Below are 8,296 nucleotides of genomic sequence, written 5' to 3' on the forward strand. Positions count from 1 at the left end.
AATTTAACATTAACATTTGCTCCTTCTCATTTCATTAACATTCTCTGGTTAAACGGACTGGTGAAATTCCATAGTGGATCCATTTCAGACGATAATTTATCTCTCCAAAAAATATGCACCTTCTCGTTCTTAAATGTTCTCTGGTAATGGTATATAGTTGGTACGTGAGTTCAACAATTTTTGAGCTAGCTCATTTAAAAATATTGAGATATTTATTGATTTACTAACCAGAGATTTCTCAATATTAGCTCCTCATCATGTATCAAGATGGCGGTCAGCTTTTTTACCGAGATGGCGATTATAACTGGTTATCTGACACTATATGGAAGGATCCGGTTTGGGCTATCGATAAACCCATGGTGAAATTGAATAAAATTGGCAAACATCTTTACAAATTACACAGCAACCGACAATTGACGCAGAAAGCAACCAATGGACCCCGGTATCGGTTGGAATCAACAATTGCTTACACACATGCAAAGCAGGACTCAGGTGAGCAGACAGTGTAGTATTTGGAAATTCTCGAATATAAGTCAGGCTCACTTCAAGGGTAACGGGTAAAGGTTTAAAATTAGCGATTTCGCCATTTAAAGCTCAGTAGTTGCATATTGTATATGTAGGTAAATTTTAATTATAGCGACGTGTATTTTTAGACTCATGCACTCTTGTTTTGAAACTTTTGTGATTGCACCCCAGAAGGATTAGGAAACTGTTGATTATTTCCAAATTTACTTTCCTTTCCTTCGCACTCGCTGTAGCCTTAAAATGGATTTTTATACCACGTGTATATGAGGCTTTCAGCATGCTCTTTAAGTTGTTTACAATATATCTCACGATGGTCGGTTCTATATTACCGGATCGCCCGGGTTATCCCGGGTTAAGAACCATCACCTGGTTATTGAGTTTTATTTGAAAACTCACTTCGGCGAGGCATAACCTTAAGACTTCTCAATATTTAGCTCGGGGTTGATTTCTTTTATAGCTGGTTGCTATGAACTGACAGTCTCTTTTATTGTTCTTCTTTTCCCTTTTTTTTCTTTTTTTTGGTAACAGCTTAAAACTCGAATTGAGAACAATCACCTTGAAAGAGTTCAGCATTCAAAGCCTTTGATGAAGGTAATATTTTATATATGTATTTATAAGAATTATAATAAACGAGAAAATTTACTAATTCGATTGTCGAGTCGACGAGACTTACTATAATTGTGTGTTAAAGATACATTGGTATAAATGGAGTCTCACAATTCCGTGGATATTGTTAAGCACGCATGTATTCCATATGCGTTTTCAACAAAGGTTTATTAGAGCATTTTCTAATCTCTATTTTCAATAAATTTCCGCTTGAGACAACTAAGCATTTGTACATTTATTTTGAATGAAGTGGAATGAAACATGTGATGTTTGCGAGCTTCAGTCGTGGAATACTCTAGGCGCCTATGAAGTGGAATACCTGGTTGCTTTCATGTTGAAGACGCAAATATGCAGAATTTATTTACGAAGACTCTGTTGGTTCCTCGTTTGGTTCACTGCTGGGTGGCAGTAGGACCAATTTTACTAGTGGTCTGGTTACCTGGCCTCTTTCGTTCATGATGTTCCCACTCGTACCCGAGTGTCCGAACCTGAGTATAATTTTACGACTCTTCCGAGTCTCCATTCATTCGGTGGTAGGTTCTCTTCCTTAATTATGACGAGGTCTCCAATTTTAATGTTGGATTGAGGATGTCTCAATTTGTTATGTTTCTGGAGTTCGGATAGGTATTCTGATTTCCATCGGTTACAAAACGTATGATGTAGGGCTTTTAACCTTTGCCAACGATTTACAATCGTGACAGGATTTTCGGTGGCGTCAATTTCTGGTGGAGCTAATAGGTGTCCACCAATCAGGAAGTGACCTGGAGTAAGCGGCTCCAAATCTGATGGTTGATTCGACGAGGGGCTTAATGGTCGAGAATTCAAACACGATTCAATTCGGCATAGAAGAGTCGTAAACTCTTCAAACGTATATTTATAGTTTGCTGCGATTTTTGTAAAGTGGCTTTTAAAACTTTTAACTGCTGCTTCCCAGAGTCCACCCATGTGATGAGCTGATGCAGGGATGAAGTGCCACGAAAGCATTTGGTGGGCATATTTGGCTAAAGTTCTATCGCGTGACTCAGTCAGAAAGGCTTTTATTTTCGCTCTCAGAGCTCTAGAGGCTCCGACAAAGTTGGTACCATTGTCGGAGTAGATATTTTGTGGACATCCCCTTCTTGACACGAACCTGGCAAATGCTGCCAAGAAAGATTGAGTGCTCAGGTCAGAGGTAGCTTCCAAATGGATCGCCTTAGTTGCGAAACAGACGAATAGGCAGAGATATCCTTTGGACATACGACAGCTTCGTGCACTGTAGCTCTTTATGTCAAAAGGTCCTGCAAAGTCGACTCCTGAGTTTGTAAACGGTCGTGAAAATGTAGTTCTTTCTCTGGGAAGAATTCCCATTAGCTGTGTTTGCGCACGTTTTCGATAGATCGTACAGACCTTGCAATTGTGAATTGTGGACCTAATAATGTTCTTGATCCTAGGGATCCAGTACTGTGTTCGGATTAGGCGCAGCATGAGCTGATTCTCGAGACCTTGTGGACGAACTGGACTATCAGACGCGACAGGTGGCAGTTATATGGCAGGATAACTGGGTGACGCTCGTTATATGCGAGATCACTAGATGCTCCTAGGCGGCCACCTATCCTCATTATCCCGTCTTTATCGATAAAAGGGTTAAGGGGTAGTACTTCACTTTTTGAACCTATTAATTTCTGAAATTTTAGTGCTGAATACTCCTCCCAATAATGCTTCTTCTGGCAGATGGTTATCAAGCGGTTTATCGTTGCTTTAATTTCATCAGCTGAAATTGAACAAGATTTCGCCTGAAATGACGCTTTGGTTTTTGGGTGAGTTCTTTGAGAGAATCTTATTACATAAGATAAAACTCTCAAAGCTCTCGAGAAATCAGAAAATCTTTCAATAATATCATAGTTGATATCTAACATTGTTGTGTGTACCTGGACCCTTTTCTCTTCTACCACTGTGTTATAGTCCTTTTCTTGAGTAGGTCATTTGGAGTGATCTTGCAGCCAAGAAGGGCCCTCCCACCACAGGGAATTGTTTACTAACTCTTGCGCCGGAAGTCCTCTGCTGGCTAAGTGTGACGGATTTGAGGTTGAATCTACATGACACCAATTATCTTTCCCGACCTTTTCGGTTATTTTTGTTACTCGATGGGCAACAAAGGTTGACCATGAGCACGGAGGTTTCCGAATCCAGGCCAGGACAATGGTCGAATCCGTCCACATTTTTGTCGTAAGATGCCCTAAATTCAGGTTATTGACAATCGAATCGAGGATTTCTGACAGTAAAACTGCCCCACAAAGTTCTAAGCGGGGAAGCGAGATCGTTTTAACTGGCGCAACTTTGGTTTTAGATAGCAGCAGATTGGTGTAGACCCTGTTATCTTTTTTGACGCGAATATAAAGAGAAGCAGCATATGCCTTTTCTGAGGCGTCGCAAAACCCGTGTATTCCGGCTTTGGCTGTAGGTGAAAAGTATATCCAACGAGGGATACGAGTCCTTTCGATGTGACTGTAGCTTTCCTTAAAGTTTTCCCAACGGTCTAATGTGGCGGTTGATACAACTTCGTCCCACCCGGTTCCTTCTAACCAAATATTTTGCATTAAAATTTTCGCGGTAATGACAAACGGTGCGAGCCACCCTAACGGATCGAATAATTTGGCAATAGCCGATAGTATTGCCCTTTTTGTATGTCTCTCTTGATTATCAATTGGCTTGGCTGTGAAGGAAAATTTATCAGAATGGGCGTTCCACCTGATGCCCAGAGCCTTAACCGAGCTGGTGTCTTCGAAGTCCAAGAAGTCTTCTTTTAGTAGATAGGATTTTGGGATGCCATATAATATTTCGTTGCAGTTAGAAGCCCATTTTCTCAAAGGAAACCCCGCAGATTGCAATACTGTTGTGATCTCGTCCTTAGCTTTAATTGCAGACTCAATGGTGTGACCGCCAGCTAGAACATCATCTACATACATACATATACTTTCTTAAGATGTCCGAAGCTACGGGGTGCGAATCTTCCACGTCGTCCGCTAACCGAAGCAGGGTTCTAATCGCAAGGTAAGGTGCGCAATTGACACCGAAGGTCACCGTATTGAGCTCATAATGTCTAATAGGTTCAGATGGATTGGTTCGAAAAATTATGCGCTGATACTTTGTTTGGTCAGGGTTTAGTAAGATTTGGCGATACATCGTTTCGATGTCGCTGTTAAAAACATACTTAAATAATCTCCACCGAAGTATAAAAGTTGGCAAATCGTTTTGAAGGACTGGACCAGGATAGAGCACATCATTAAGTCTCACCCCATTTGATGTTGGGCATGATGCATTAAACACCACTCTTACTTTGGTGGTAGTGCTTTCGTCCTTCCTGACAGCGTGATGAGGCAAGAAGTAATTGTCACATGAATCTGCAGAAACATTCACATTGATTCGTGTCATGTGGCCTAATGCCTCATATTCTGACAAAACTCGGTTGTATTCTATTTGCAGAGATGTGTCTCTCGCCAATCGCTTTTCTATCCTAAAAAACTGTGAGCAAGCGATTTTTAGAGAGGGTCCTAATTGGACGTCTTTTGGGAAGTCCTGCTTAAATGGGAGTGACACTATGTACTTGCCTTCACCGTTTCGCATTGTTGTGCTTATATAAAGTTCTTGGCAATAAGCGGCCTTCTTATTATAAGTTTTGTTCTTTGGGATGTTTTCTAATTCCCAAAACGAGGCTAGGCGTTTGTCTAGGGTCATCTCGTTAAAAAACGATACACATTTATTAGTTGCAGACGTTATTTCAGTCTGACCGGTTAGTATCCACCCGAATACTGTTTCCTGAGCAAGAAGAGTACCCAAAACGTTCTTTCGGATTCCGCTCAACATTATTTGGGCATAAATATCACCACCTAGGACAAGATCAACTTGCTCATTAATGAAGAATCTCTTGTCCGCTAAAATGAGATCTGGGAAGGCTTGGCTTGTCATGGCATCTATTTGACAAGTTGGTAGATTCCCGGTCAACTGTGGTAAAACCAGCACTGTGGTATCTATATTGATAAAAGGGTCTATCGGTGACCGCAACTGTATAAAACACGCTTCCTTTATTTGGGCTGAAACTGTATTATTGATACCTGATACCTGCGCATGCATTTTTTTTGAAGGCAAGTTAATCCTACGTTTGAGTCTTTCCGTTATAAATGAGCACTCTGAACCGGAATCAATTAGCGCGCGCGACGAAAAGGTAGCATTATTAAAACATATATTGACACGCGCGGTCCCTAATAAAATCCCTTTATTTGTTTAGCGAAACACGATTTAATATTGCTAACCGATTTTTTATTTGCTTTTACAGAATCGAGTTTTAATTGAGCCTTAGCAGAAGTAGACGCAGATAGACAGAAATTTGTCCATATCCTCCCACTTGGATATTTCCGTCTGGTTTTCGATAGTTTGCTCCCACAAACCTAGGGTACTTTCTGGCAATTTAGTTGAGCAGAGATAAGTAAATATTGCATCCCAGTTTGAAATATCAATTTAATGGCTTTTTAGTGATGAGATGCAATTATTTATATCTCGCTGTACTTTCTTAATCGAGACGCCGCACTCGTTCTCTATTTCCTTTAAATTAAAAAGAATTTGCAACTGGGAATTTACGAGAATACGTTTATTCTCGTACCTATCTGTTAAGTTTTTCCACGCTGTGGCAAATCCTTCGTTAGTAAGAGAGGACACTTCCTAACTATATCTTTGGCCTCACCTAGTGTTTTTTGGTTCAGATGGAACAGCTTTTCAACTGGAGTGAGGCGCTTGTTCAATATATATATAGCCGTAAACATATCTCGGAATGTTGGCCAAGAGAGGTAGTCGCCTTTGAACACTTCCGTATCGCACGGAGGAAAGTGTATGTTATGTTCTTGGAGCGACGTACCCTCTGTATCCTTTTCGATCTTAACGAACTTTTCATGCAGATCTGCCATGTTTGACATGCATCGCAAATACACAGAATAAGAGCTTTTATACTTGGGTTTCACAGCAGGTAATTCTTTAGCGTTTAATCTTCATATGCTGCCTTTGATTTCTTCCATAAAGTTTTCAACTCCTCTTGTTGAATGGCAAGAGTATATTTGGTGTGATCAGTTTGGGCCGTGTCGTTGTAGTCGGCCTCAAATTCTGTCACAGCGTCTGCCAGACGAATAAACTTATCCATGGCTTGATCTAATTAGAAGAACGCTTTGAGAAAAATGATTCTGACAACTTTTTCGCGAATACTATGCAAATGCCTAGCAACACCACAATCCAATAAAGCTTTACACAGAATTTAAGTGGAATTTTAATTCCGTACCACATGTTTTATTTATTAGCCCGTATGAATAAAAACTGAGCAATTGCTTTTTCTTAAAATTTCATACCTGTTGCTTCACTTTTGTTTGAATAAATCGAGTAAAAGGTCTGAAATTTTAAGAAAAAGCAATTGCTTATTTTTATTCATACGGCCCATTATCTCAGATATATTAATTTGCTTGTACCTATGTATGTATGTGTACGTCTGTATATTAACCTTTTGCGCTTACAGGTGTTATTGATTGCTCGCCACCCAACCCAATATATAACAAAACAATATTTGGATCATGATACAAAAAAGAAGGTAGTTTCATTTAATGACATTCGTTGTTGTTGTTAACCATTTGACTTTTAATAAAATTATGACATTTCATCAAATTCATGCTACCTGATCACTAGAAGAAATATTTTTTTTTAACCAGAAGATTTTATCAGTACATTCAACGATGTGGAATATGATAAACTAGAAAATTATGCCGGCTACATGATTTCGAAAATGGGGTTGACGACTAGGTTCAGAAAGCATGACGAAAGTGTATGCTTACATATCGTCGCTTAAAGTACAAAACCGCGTATCGTCGTTCTGCAAAACCGCGTAATTGACATTTTTTGCCAAAAATGGGATTTGCTCACACAAGCTCTTGGCTCAAGCCTTATCCATTCGTCCTGAAATGCGATTTCTTTGTAAAAAAAGAGAACCTTTTGAAATATGAGTGTTTTTACTCTCTACAAACAATTAATGCAACTGCGTATGTGACAGTTGTGCATTTTGTCGATACACGGTTTTGTACTTTAAACGAGGATCTGTTAGTTGTTTATCGGAGGGCGATCTCTTCAAGCCGACTTCAGGTATTTTGCATAAATTAAGAATTTGTGAAATTTAATGATGATGCGCTAATCACAAAGCCTTATTTTTTGCAAAATCTGATGAGAAATGTAAAAGTAAATTTGAACCAAAATATAAAAAGGTTTTATTTGGGAAGAACATTATTTAGAATTCGACTTTTAAATCGCAAGATTGCATTCAAAATAAGAAAACAAAAAAATAACAGAATAATGCGCGCGTGCTTTTTATTACAAAATGAAAAGAACAGTTACAATGAAGTTTCCTTTAACAGTTTACATTTTAAATATTTTTAATAAAAAAACCACGTAAGTAAAAAAAGTACCAAGCACTAATAATGGTTTTTGATTTGAAATGTTATTACATTGGTATAAATATGGGAAAGAAAATACTCCGATTTATTGTTTTAATATTATCAAAGTGGCAAGGCCGTTGATAATACTCACAACTTATGAAACTTCAAAAAATTTTATTATCCGTCAAAAGTTGTTTATTGAAACTACCTTCTTTTTTGTATCATGATTTGGATCAAATATATTTACATAAATATTGTTACCGGTGATATAGAGTTATTTTTTTATATATAATTATGTTCACACGCGAAAAGTGGCTTTGTGGATGTGAAATTTCGATCATAAAAAATTACTTTAAGAATCGTAACTAGAGTCCGGCCGATTAATCGGCATCGGCATCGGCTAGTATCGGTACAAAATTAAGCATCGGCATCGGCCTTTTTTCGCCGATTCTTTGCCGATTCTTTGGAATTTCTTTTCAAATGTTCAGGTGAAGCGACAGCCAACATTAAAAAACATTTACAGACAGCTCACAAAAATGATTTATTTTTTTTTTTTGTTGAAGGTGTTTCACGTTTTTTCCATACAAAAGTATGTGCGACAATTTTCTTTTATATGGAGAACACTGCCAGCAAAAAAAATTGCCAAAAAATAACGCGATTTTATAGCAGCTTGAAACGTGCACTTCATTATACTAGAATGAAATGGTCTACAAAACTGCATACCA

This window comes from Rhagoletis pomonella, unplaced genomic scaffold (assembly GCF_013731165.1).
Source record: "Rhagoletis pomonella isolate Grant_MI unplaced genomic scaffold, Rhpom_1.0 Rhpom_scaffold_00005, whole genome shotgun sequence".
In the NCBI taxonomy this organism is placed as follows: Eukaryota; Metazoa; Arthropoda; class Insecta; order Diptera; family Tephritidae; genus Rhagoletis; species Rhagoletis pomonella.